We start from the raw sequence: 12,679 nt of genomic DNA, 5'->3' as shown, positions 1-12,679 counted from the left end.
AGGTTTGGAAGAGCAAAGATGATTCTCAGAGGGACTACGGAGCAGGGGCATTCTCTGGAGAGGACAGAGGATGGGCAAAGGAGGTGGGAGGAGCCTTATGAGGAGCGGGCATGGGCAAGTGGTTCAGACTGGCCGATGGGGCAGGAGGGTGGGGGACGGCTGCAGGGGATTGTCTGACGGGAACAGAGCGTGGAGGGCCTCAATAGCTCGGGTAAGGGGCTAGAATTTTAGCCTGAAGGCTCTGGAAAGCCACTGAAATTCTAAAGAGAGGCGTTTAAATAAGAAAGTAGCCTAATTTGTGTTTTAGAAAAATCATTCAAGCAGTTATATAGAAGGTTGAATGGAGGGATGTGATATGGGATAGACAGAGACCAGTTAGAAAGAAGGGAGTGTGTAGGTGTGTATGTGTGTGTGGTGTGTGTGTGTAGGGTGTGTGGATGTGGAGTTTGTGGGATACGTCTGTGTGTGTGGGGTGTGGGGTATGTGTGTGCGGTATGTGTAGTTTATGGTATCTATATGTGACGTGTCTGCATGTGTGTGATGTTCGTTGTGTGTTGTGTGTGGTGTGTTGTATGTGGTGCTCATGTGTGCAGGCAGTGTGTGTGTTTTTGTGTGAGCATGTGTGTGTGCGTATGCACTGGACAAGGCTAGCTCTGCTCGGCCAAAGGCCTGGGGAGAAACTCATGCTGTTTACTGGGCTGAGGTCAAGAACACAGGGTGGTGCCCTGGGGTCAGGGAAGCGTCCCAGCAGAGCTTCCAAGGCCAAGGCTCCGTGATAGGGATCTCGAGACAGAACAGAGGCGGACTCCCAGCAGCTGTGGACAGCTGCGTGGGTGTCCCCTCCCCTGTCACCTTCACCAGACAGCGGAGGAGTTCCGACACTGGGCCAGAGGTGGGCAGAGCCCAGATCCCTTGGAGGCGCCAGGTGGGGCTGGGCAACCTGTCCTTCCAACCTCTCCTTCTAGCCCTTTCCTGCCTCCCTTCAAGGCTCAGCAGTGCCCCGACAACTCCATCCCTCTAGGATGATGCCCATCCACATCTGCCCCAACTTCGCAACTTACAAAGCATCCGCATAGCTCTTCTGTGGGGCCCAAAATAGGACTGCGAAGCAGGCAGGGCGGGCGTTATGATGGCCGTTTAGCAGATGTGGGAGCTGGGATTCCTCGCCTTGTCCAAGGCCCTAGAGCAGCTAAGCACAGAGCTGGGAAGGAAACTCAGGACTGCCAGAGCACAGCTGTTCTTTGAAGCATCTCAGGCTATCTACAAGTGCATGCCTGCTGTTCCACCCAAACAGATCGTAAACAAGGATGAGACAGAGGCTTGGCAGCCCTTCTCTCTTCTCCGCTCTCAGAGAGCCCCAGCCTCACAGCGATGGGTCTAAGCCCCACTTTGCAGAGAAAGCAAAGCTGTCCAGGCAAGAGTTCCCTATTTTCCATCCCTTTCCAAGCTCATCCACTTTCCCACTTCTTCCTCCCAGCTCCTCCCACTTATGGCGGAACCTATCCTTTGTTCTAAGTCCTCTAAGGCTCTGACTGCTCCTTGTCCCCTCCTCCTTCAGTAATAAGACCCCTAAGTTTTATCTGGGCATTTGGTCTCTTAGCTGAAGATTACTTTGTTCCCTAGTCTCCAAGTCTGGCCAATGAAAATGTGAGCAGACATAATGTGAGCAACCTCTGGGTGGTGCCTTTAAGACAAAGGGAATCTTCTCTTTCCCTTTTCCTTCTCCTACCTGGCTGGGATGTAGACATGATGGTGGGGGCTGGAGCAGCCATTTTGGACCACAAGATGGAAGCCCCATGTTGAGGATGGTTGAGTAATAAGGTGGAAGGAACCTAGATTCCCAACACCATGGAGTCCTTGATCAACCTTTGACTGTGTATGCTCAGACTCTTACATGAGAGAGAGGTAAACGTCAATCTTTTTTTTTTTTAATAATTTTATTTATTTATTTTTTCCCCCCTAAAGCCCCACTAGATAGTTGTATGTCATAGTTGCACATCCTTCTAGTTGCTGTATGTGGGATGCGGCCTCAGCATGGCCAGAGAAGCGATGCGTCGGTGCGCGCCCGGGATCCGAACCTGGGCCGCCAGCAGCAGAGTGCACGCACTTAACGGCTAAGCCACGGGGCCAACCCCTTCAATCTTTTTTTAATTGACTGTTATCTTAGTCTTTGTTAAAGCAGCCCAACTATATTTCTGCTGTGTATTTTTAGTCCCCCTCTTTTTTTTTTTTGCTGAGGGAGATTCACCCTGAGCTAACTTCTGTTGCCAATCTTCCTTTCTCTCTCTTTTTTGGCTTGAGGAAGATTAGCCCTGAGTTAACATCTGTGCCAGTCTTCCTCTATTTTGTATGTGGGTTGCCACTACAGCATGGCTGACAAGTGGTGTAGATCCGTGCCTGGGATCTGAATCTGTGAACCTGGGCCACCGAAGCAGAGTGTGCTGAACTCAACCACTATGCCATGGGGCCGGCCCTATTTTTAGTCTCTTGCTCTTCATTGATTCTTCATCCTTTGGATCAACATGATCATGGACCCACTATGCTCAAATTGTTCCTGCTTTTCAATACCTCAGTTGCTCACTGCACTCTCTCTCTCTGCATCCTTATTTCCCACCCACTCCTAAACCCACTCTCTTTGTATTTCACTCTCCGCCGCTCCACTGAAATCGATCTGGCAAAGGTCATCTTGACCTCCTCACTGGAGAGTCCACTAGAGCTCCTTTGGCCCTCCTCCATCCATTTTGGTGGCATACGAAATCGGTGAAATTTTTGACACTTGATTTCCATACCACTATTCTCTTCCTTTTTTTCTGGCAACTTCTTCACATTCTATATTGCCTCCTCTTCCTCCAGCTGCCCTTTGGGTGGTCATAGTGTTTTATCCTCAGCCAACATTTGGGATGCAGTGGACAGAGTCAGAGTTACTGAAACGAAAGAATGGGTGTGAGAGCTTGCAGGGACAGCTTGTCTAATTCAGTTTCGTCACTGAGAGGCTCTGGAAAGGACCAGAACTTCTGCTCTTGGTTTCCCAGACAGCACAGCATACACTGCAGGCTGTCTCAGAGACGTCCAGTTGTCTACAACATCCATTCTCTTCTTCTATAGTCATGAAACGCCCTGATCTGGGGGCACATGACCACCCAGAATAAATATTACATTTCCCCATCTCCCTGGTACCTGTGTGTGGTCATGTGATCACATTTTGGCCAATGGGATATGAGCAGAAGTGGGGTCTGAAATTCTTGCTGGCTGAGGTGAGTACCATCATTGACTTTGTGTCTGAAGGGCAACACCCCAGGAACGAATGATCATTAGGATGGAAGGAGCCTGGGTCCTTGAACCCAAGTAAGATCCACACCAGCCTTGGGCTGCTTTTGCCCAGACCATTATGTGAGAAAGTTCTAGCTTGTTTAAGCCACCTTAGGTCTTTGTTACAGCAGCTGAATTTTATCCCAATTATTATAGGAGCCCTGAGTAAATATTTGTTAAATGCATCATGCATGCATTCATTTATTCACAGGATAGACAAAAGAGAGCAAAGAAAGACAGTATAGACATGGTGGTTTAATTAATTAGTTAGTTAATTAATTAGTGGCCAGCCCAACTTCCCTTTGTGAAGCCCTCTCTCCTATCACAGTCCGGGAGGTTTGGGGTGGGGGCGCTCATCCCGCCCTCTCCATGAGTGAGGACGTAGCCCAGGTCTCTTGTACATGAGCTCTTCCAAGCCCCAGGAGAGGCCTTGGCCCAATGTTCCTGGCAAATTTTATGTTATTTTCCTTACAGAGGGCCTCCCAAATTTATAACGTCCAGGCCCTATAAAGCCCACCTCCACTTTTAGATCCAGTCACGTCTGTGTCCCCTTTAGACTGTGAGCTCCTTGAGGACAGAAAACGCGTCTCGTTCCCAGCTGTAACACTGGCGCCCAGCGTGTTGCAGAGGCTCCAAACGTGTTTGCTGGATTGAATTTAAGAATTCTGGATAAAGATCCGCTCATAACTTGGGATGGGACAGGGTAGCTGAAGGAAAAATATGGAAGCTTGGAAAAAGGCAAAGAAAATGTGTCTCAGGGAAACTTATCTTTTATAGGGTGAATTTTTCTGTAAATGCTCGGACCAGAGTTCACAGTCTCAGAAGTTTACGGCTTCCATCGTGAGCCCTTGAGAACATGATGAAGTCAGGGACCCCGGAGAAGAGGGCAGGTGGCCTGGTGCCCGGGGTGGGTGGGTGCTGGAGGGGACTCTGGGCTGGTCCTCAGGCATTAAGTGTAGGTGAGGTGAGGGTACTGGGGGCGGGCAGCCACGGGGATGGTGAAATGGCTGCTGGCCGGGGCAGGGAGCCTTGGCACTCTGCTTTGTTTACGAGGGCTGGCAACCCCTCCAAGTGTTCACAGAGATGAGCTGAAAACAGGAAGTCCTAAATGAGCTGTGACTCAGGATTACCCATCTGCTGCTCTGGGGACCTGAGACGGGGCCGCCGTGAACTCCCTGACTCCGAAGGTTCACATCCACAGCCCGCCTCCCCTCCCATCGTCTCCCTTCCGTGCCTCTCCTCTTCTTTCCCTCCTCTCTCTGCCTTCCTCTCCTTCTGCCTCTCTCCTCCTCCCTCTCCCCATCCTTCCTCTCTCCCACACTCCTTTGCCTTCTCTCACCCTTTCCTCTCACTTTTAATATCATCATCTCCTCTTTGTCTCTTTCCTCCTTTGTTTTTCCTTTGTCGCTTCCTTCTTCTTTCCTTTTTCTCCAATCTCTTCTTTTCACCTCCTCCTCTCCCCACCTCTGCCAACTTCCCCCGACCCCTTTCAGTGTTGTTTTCATCTCTTCTTCATCCCTCCCTCAGTCTCTCCTCCCTCCTTCCCCTCACCTTATCCCCGTTCAGTTTCTCACGCTTCCCTCCTTTTCTGCTTTTTGAATTGTATACCTGGTGTGTGTGTGCACGTGTGCTCCCGTCCTGAGGGTGAGGAAGGAGGGAGAGTGGAAATGGATAGGGAGAGAAACGGGAGAGAGGAGTCAGGGTACAATTCTGAATCTCCTCAATGGGATTCACCCCAGAGGTCTTCTGTTCCAAATTCCAGCCTGGGATGGGCAAGTCATCTTCTATATCCTCAGTAGATTGTCTGCTATTTGCTTGAACACCTGCAACAACAGGGAGCTCACTACTGGACAAGCCAGCTCATTCCACTTTAGGGAACTTGTTCTACTGTATATTGCACCAAGAGTGAATGAATGGTCCCAATTATTGATCATGCAGTGTAAGTCTTGGCCTTCTGCCTTGTGTCTGCTCTTCATCCACTTGAAGAGAGCCACCCAAGTGTGCCTAAGTCACTCTCTTCTTTAACTCACCCTAACACGAGCTGATTCCAGACTCTTAACTACCTTGAAACACCCTTGCTTGACAATCTGTTAAATGATGTGGTGCCCAGAATTACACACCATACTCCAGATGAAGTTTCACCAGCTGAGATTGGATAAGACTATCACCTCCCTCCATCTGGGATACATCTGGTATAATGCTGCCTCAGGGCCTTTGCACCTGCTGTTCCTTGCTTGTGTGGCTCACACTCTCACTTCATTCAGGTCTCTGCTCCAGCATCACCTTCTCAGAGCTGTCTTCCCTGACCACCATACATGAGGTTACTCCTCTCACCCAGCGCTCCTCATCCGCCTTACCCTGCTTAATTTTTCCCCACAGCACTTCTACCACCACTTCACACCCTTATCTCTTTATTTGTGTGTTGTCTTTCTTCTCTGCCAGCCCACTAGCATGTAAGCTCTGCGGCAGCACCGCTGTATTTCAAGTACCCTATACCAGCACTCAGGGAACAACGGGCGCATTGAACACAGTAAATGTGTTCAATGATTGAATGAATATATCTAAGTATTTACAGATACCTATTGAGTGCCCAATAGATCCAGATAATTACTGAGTGCTTTTCCAGATACTATGCTGGGGGCTGGAGATGCAATAGGGAACAAGAGATTTATGATTCTTATCCAAATGGAGCTTCGAGCCTGTTAATTATCTTGTTCCTATTAATGCAGCTAAATACAATGTCAGCTTTTCTAAGATCAGTATGGAGCTTGTTCTAAGCTAATATCTCTAGATCATTTCTGAACACAAGATCCTGATTGTCCACATCTCTCTGGGCTTGGACTTGAGTGGTTTTAATCCATTTCCCCCCGTAAATGTAAAGCTCCCAGGTTTCACCTGCCCTTTCATCCTCCGATATTGATCTGTCATCTAACCTGTTCACTGTCCCTCTCAGCTCCGTCGTTCGTGATTTTGGCGCACTCTTCCTATACCTAATTCCAGCTGTTTGACCTTATTTAAGTTGCTTCTCTGGGCTTTAGTTTCCTTATCTGTTACATGTGATGACAACAACGACCTTGCAGGATTATTAGGAGTTTTTAATGAAATTATAATGAACGTCAAAGGACCAACCTAGCAGAGCGTCTGGCACCTCGTGGGTGCTCAATAAAAGTTGGTTCTCTTTAGTTGGATGATTGTTGAGATTCTTTGCTGAACTATCAATCAACACTTTTTTTCATAGTTATTTACACAATTATTCATCCAGTTACAAATCTATCTACTGTATAATCATCCAAACTGATGAGGAAAAGTTCTTCTTTTTAGATGAATTCCAGCTAATAAAATGCAGAAGGAATAAGCGAATTAGAACATCATCCTTCTGCAACAATCAACCCAATGCATTAACGGATCTGGGCAATGATGATCCAGGCCCAGGCCATTGGGAAAGGCTGACAGGGAACTTCCTAATGTGTGGATCAGGCAAACAACACCTGAACTCTCTGATCAGTCTTAAATCTCAAAAGAGAGACAGTCAGACATGATTATGTCTACAGATATGCAAGAGAAACAGCCACTGCCACCTATGAAGTATTCTTGCCAAAACTGAGAACCTGAGTGAGATCGAGTCTCTATAACCACCAGTTTATAGGAAATGCAGGCGACAGGGGAACACCATGGAGCTGTAATCAGCTGAATACAGAATGTAGGAAATTCTACAGGAAAATGACCTTTCTTTCCTTCCAACAAATAAATGACAAGAAAAAAAATAAAAGGAAGTGAACTGTTACAGATCAAAGAGACTTAAGTCATACCAACCATGTGAAATATGAGGGCCTTGTTTGGATACAATGAGAGGAGATCAATTAACAAGGGACTATTGAACACTGACTGTGTGTTATATGATATTAAATAATTATTACTAAGTTTTTAGGTATAATAATGGTATTTGGCTATGTTAAAGGATTTTTTTCCTTATTTATTAGAAGCCCTTATGTATTAGAAATATATATCGAAATACTTATAGATGAAATGATGTGATAGTGGGGATTTGCTTTAAAATAATCAGGTGATTCATAGAGACAGAAATTAGATGAGTGGTTGCCAGGAGCTGAGGGGAAAGGGGAATGGGGAGTGACTGCTAATGGGTACGAGGTGACGAAAATGTCTCGGAGTTAAATATCAGTGATAGGGGGCCGGCCCCATGGCTTAGCGGTTAAGTGCACGCACTCCGCTATTGGCAGCCCAAGTTCGGATCCCGGGCGTGCACCGACGCACCGCTTGTCCAGCCATGCTGAGGCTGCGTCCCACATACAGCAACTAGAAGGATGTGCAGCTATGACATACAACTATCTATTGGGGCTTTGGGGAGAAAAAGAGGGAAAAAAAGGAGGAGTATTGGCAATAGAAGTTAGCTCAGAGCCGGTCTTCCTCAGTAAAAAGATGAGGATTGGCATGGATGTTAACTCAGGGCTGACCTTCCTCACCAAAAAAAAAAAAAAAAAAAAAAAAAAACCAGTGATGATCCCATCTTGTGAATATACTAAAAAGCCACTGTCTTGTACACTTTAGAAAGACAAATTTTACAGTATGAGAATCAGATTTCATTTTTTAAAAATGAAAAGAGCATCCAGTGGTGTTTGAGAGGAAGTGTGGGTGTGTAAAACAAAATTGACCATCACTGGATAGTGGTTGGAGTTGGGTGATTGGCACATGGGAATCCAGTTTACTATTTTGTCTTCTTTTGTGTATATTTCAAATTTCCCTAATAAAAGGTGAAAAAGAAAGCAAGAATAAAGGAGAAAGACAAATAGGGATGAGGATACAAAGTTGTGCTTAGGATGAGGTCAAAAGTGCATATGGTAATGTCCGGCTAGGGTGTGACCCCTCTTGGGTTGTGTCCATTGCAGAAAAGAAAATCTTGATCAGTAACATGATTCAGTCTCTTAGAGGAGAAGCAACCAGATGCCTAAGAGAATTACAACCATTCTTGGAATTAGAATCAGTATGACATTCTCCTGGGCTCCTCCTAGAGAGGACAGTGTGATGTGTAACAAATGTCAGCCTCAACAATGCTCTCCATGATTGGATGTTTCTTATAATATCCCCTAGTGCAGGTCCTTGTACTCATACTCAGGTTGTCTCCTTAAAGTGTGGTTCAAAGAAAGAAGTTTGCAGTTGGCCAACAAAATGCAATCCAGTGATCACTTTCATCCATTTTTATAGTTTATTTTTCATTTGAGAAACTAATATATATATACATGGCAAAAAAAAGTCAAAGATATAAAAAGGAAATCTGGGAAAAATAAGTCTCTCTCCTAAGCCTCCCCAAGCCTCCTGGTGATAAGATTTCCTTGTGCTCTTCAGGAAATACCCTATGAATATAATAATGTAATAGGATGTAAGATGGGTCTCTTCCTGTCTGTGATGGTCAATTTTATGTGTCAACTTGGCGGGGCCGCGGTGCTCAGATATTTGGTCAAATGTTATTCTGGATGTTTCTGTGAGGGAGTTGTGGATGAGACCTACATTTAAATTGGTGGACTTTAAGTAAAGCAGATTGCCCTCCGTAATCTGAGTGGGCTTCATCCAATCAGTTGAAGGCTTGAATACGATGAAAGGCTGACCTCTCTAGAACAAGAGGGAATTCTGCAGCAGACAGTCTTTGAACTCGAGCTGCAACATTGCCTCCTTCCTGGGTCTTCAGCCTGCCAGCCGACTCTGCAGATTTTGGACTTCCAGCCCTCATAATCATGTGGGCCAATTCCTTAAAACAAATCTCTTTCTCTCTGTCTTCCTCTCTACACATTTCCTATTGCTTCTGTTTCTCTGGACGACCCCGATGAATGCGCTGTCTCAGTTAGAGCTGAAGCAAGAAGATAAAGATGCCAGCTCCCAAAGTGACCCGTGACAGAGACCACTGTGGCCAAGAACTGGGAGACTCACCCATGTTGATATAACAAGATTGGGTTGCTGGAGAGTAGAGATTTTGAGATGATGATTTCTTCGGAAAAAGTTGTGCCAGACCACTACCACTCTTGATGTGTCTGGTAGGAGCTTCGGTGAGACACTCAGCAAGACTGATGGGTGTCTGAGCAGTGAGGTGAGGCTGGTGCACTGCTGCTGGATCCCTCCCGGGCCATCTGCAGCTAAGCATCCCAGCCTTTGGTTTACCCAGGCTAAGAATGCGAGTGTTTCCTGTGGACCACAGGTGGGCTGTGTGGGAAAGGCCAGCTTGAGCCATTTAAAATCCTGCACGGATGGAGCAGTGGCTGAAGGAGGGATGCTGCCACCGCCACTGCCACCGTCCTGGCCCCAGCCACGGTTACCCCTCAATGGACCATTGCAATCATCTCCTTTTAAAATTCCTCTTGCCCAAGCCAAACCTCAGACTGATTTCCTCAGAATCTCTGGGTGTGGGCCAAGTCATCAGTATTTTTGGAAGCTCCCCAGGCAGACGTGTACAGCCCAAGTTGAAAAGCACAACCCTATATGACCTGGTTCGTGGTCATCTCTCTTTTGTGCTCAGCCAAACTTGTCCCTGCCTCATTGCCTTTGTGTTTCTATTCCCTCTGCTTGGAACAATTTTCCTGAATGCTTTCCGTGGTGGTTTCTTCAGGTCTTAGCCCAGATGACCCTTCAGGGGAAGCTTTTCCAACTACCTGATGTAGAGTAGCTACTCCTCCCTGTCCACTCCGGGAAGTCTCTACTGAATTACTTTTGTTTATTATTATTTTTTTTTCTTAGCACCTTTTTAAAAAATTTTTTTTTTATTGCAGTAACATTGGTTTATAACATCATATAAATTTCCGGTGCACATCATTATACTTCTATTTCTGCATAGATTACATCATGTTCACCACCCAAATACTAATTACAATCCATCGCCACACACATGTGCCTACTCATCCCTTTCACCCTCCTCCCTCCTCCCTTCCCCTCTGGTAACCACCAATCCAATCTCTGTCTCTATGTGATTGTTTGTTGTTGTTTTAATCTTCTATTTATGAGTGAGAGCATACAGTATTTGACTTTCTCCCTCTTACTTATTTCGCTTAGCATAATACCCTCAAGGTCCATCCATGTTGCCACAAATGGCCAGATTTCATCCTTTTTTATGGCTGAGTAGTATTCTATTGTGTATATATACCACATCTTCTTCATCCATTCATCCCTTGATGGGCACCTGGGTTGCTTCCAAGTCTTGGCTATTGTGAATAACGCTGCAGTGAACATAGGGGTGCATATATCTTTACGCATTTGTGTTTTCATGTTCTTTGGATAAATACCCAGCAGTGGAATTGCTGGATTGTATGGTAGTTCTATACTCATTTTTTGAGGAACCTCCATACTGTTTTCCATAGTGGCTGCACCAGTTTGCACTCCCTCTGACTTATCTGTTCATGTGTTAATTGTCTCTCTCCTCCACTAAAGTGTAAGCCAGTAAGATCAGGGACCTCTTGTGTCTTGCCAGGGAGGCAATATAACAGAGTATTTAAGAATGTGAGCTCAAATCTCAGTTCCATTATGTATTAGCTGTGTGACTTTGGGGAAGTTACTTAGCCTCTCTGTGTCTCACTCTCTTTATCAGCAAAATGTGGATAAGTTGTTGATGTAAAGTAGCTACTCCACATGAGGTGTGGATAACTTGCTGGCTTATTGTTGAACATTGAATTGTTGTTGAGCATTAAATGAGATACCACAGGTAAATGGAAGAATGCTTGGCTCATCACAAGCATTCAATAAATGTGAACTATTATTATTATCATTCCCTCTTATACCCTTAACACTCAGCAGAGTGCTTGGCACACAGTAGGTATTCAGTAAATATTTGCTGAAAGGATGAAGGAAAGGGCCAGTCATGGTAATAGCTGGGTGAAGAAAGTACAGAGGAAAAAGGAGGTGCAATGGCCCTGGGGCCAATGCTGCTTGTTGAAAAGAGACTCATAAACATTAACAGAAAACTGGGCCTCAACATCTTCTTACGGAAGCTAGGGCTAATAGGGATTCAGGTGGGAAGAGGGGCCATCCTATCTCCCCTTCGAGGTGAATGCAGGGAATGGGGCCAAGATCCTTCCCAGAAAATGGTTTGGAATTAACCTGGATGCAGAGACACATGAGTCACTGAAGTCCACTGCCCTATTTCAAAGTCTAGAAACACTTAAGGCAAGTGTGAGCAGTGGCTCACCTCGGCCAGATCCATCTCCATCAAGTTCCCATAGAAGGCCCAGTGCGGAGCGTGCTCCTTCCTGGCGGGATGGCCCAGACAAACGTGTTTTCAAACAAAGATAACTACATGAGGCAATTTACTGAACCAGGTTATTTATGAATAAGCTAAAAGCTGGGATGTTCTCTACCAAAAATAATAACCATAGCTTCAAAACACTTGCTCTGTGGTCTTTCTTTCTGGCAATAATTAGCTGGCAGGGCCAGCTGGATGTGTAGGCCACTCCTGGGTCGAGATAATAAAACCGTACCCCTGCCTCACAAATGGATGCTTGTTTTCCTGTTTTTATAACAGGAAGGGCCGCATCCAGCTCATTCCAAAGTGGTATCTGTTCACTAAGAAGCCAGTTCGATGGGGGGAAGAGGGACCGCCTCTATCTCTGTTTTCCCTCCCAGTAGATTTTTATCCATCTTGCAGCTCCTAGACTCTCAAGGCAGGACTAAGTCTAGGTTCTGTGTGTACGTCATTAACGTCAGGTCATGCTCACAGAGTCTAGCTCGGAATCAATTCCCAAGCTCAGCATCAAAAGCTTAAAAGAGGTAAGTGGGAGTTGCAAATAACTGAACGTGGAAGTTCCCAAACTTTCTGGGTTCATGGTGCCCATCTCAGGAATTATTTCATGGCATTCCTAGGCCAAAAGAAATACCAAATGGTTTCAGTTATTAAATAGTTAGAGCTAAATAGCTGAATAAATATTTATGTCCTAACAACTTAGTAACTGAAAAAAATCAATGCACATAATATTTTTATTTCATTCTTAAGTAACTACAATTACTTCTAATGGGATGTGTGCACGTTGGGCACTGCACAAATTCCCGGACCTTAGACTCGGATGAGACACCATCACCCTCATTTCCCATTCCGTGCTGATTTTCATATGGTACTTGCTTTTTAGCGCAATCACCACCAAAAACCCAGCTTTGCAAAGATGCGACGTCATTGCAAGTTGCATGTTGATCTAATGTTGAAACTGTGACCTCAGCTAGTCATTTGTGTGGTGTCTGGCAGATGTTGAGAATTGCTGTGTTTCCCCTGAAAATTTAAAATGTACTGTGCTGCCCCGGGGCGTCTGGGTGCAGGGTTCGGGAACTGTGGGCCTCATGTTATTATCTTTGGCATTCTCCCCCAGCGGTAAGTAACAGAAGCCTA

General features: G+C 45.8%; 1 protein-coding gene across 1 annotated transcript in view; it reads right to left on the bottom strand.

Annotated features, from left to right (window-relative positions):
* SYN3 (synapsin III) overlaps positions 1-12,679 on the bottom strand; it is a 424,113-nt gene that overhangs the window by 25,902 nt on the left and 385,532 nt on the right. The window lies entirely within an intron of this gene.

This window comes from Diceros bicornis, chromosome 25 (genome assembly GCF_020826845.1).
Source record: "Diceros bicornis minor isolate mBicDic1 chromosome 25, mDicBic1.mat.cur, whole genome shotgun sequence".
In the NCBI taxonomy this organism is placed as follows: domain Eukaryota; kingdom Metazoa; phylum Chordata; class Mammalia; order Perissodactyla; family Rhinocerotidae; genus Diceros; species Diceros bicornis.
Note: the sequence above shows the minus strand (reverse complement) of the source record. Positions and strands in the feature narration are given on the sequence as shown.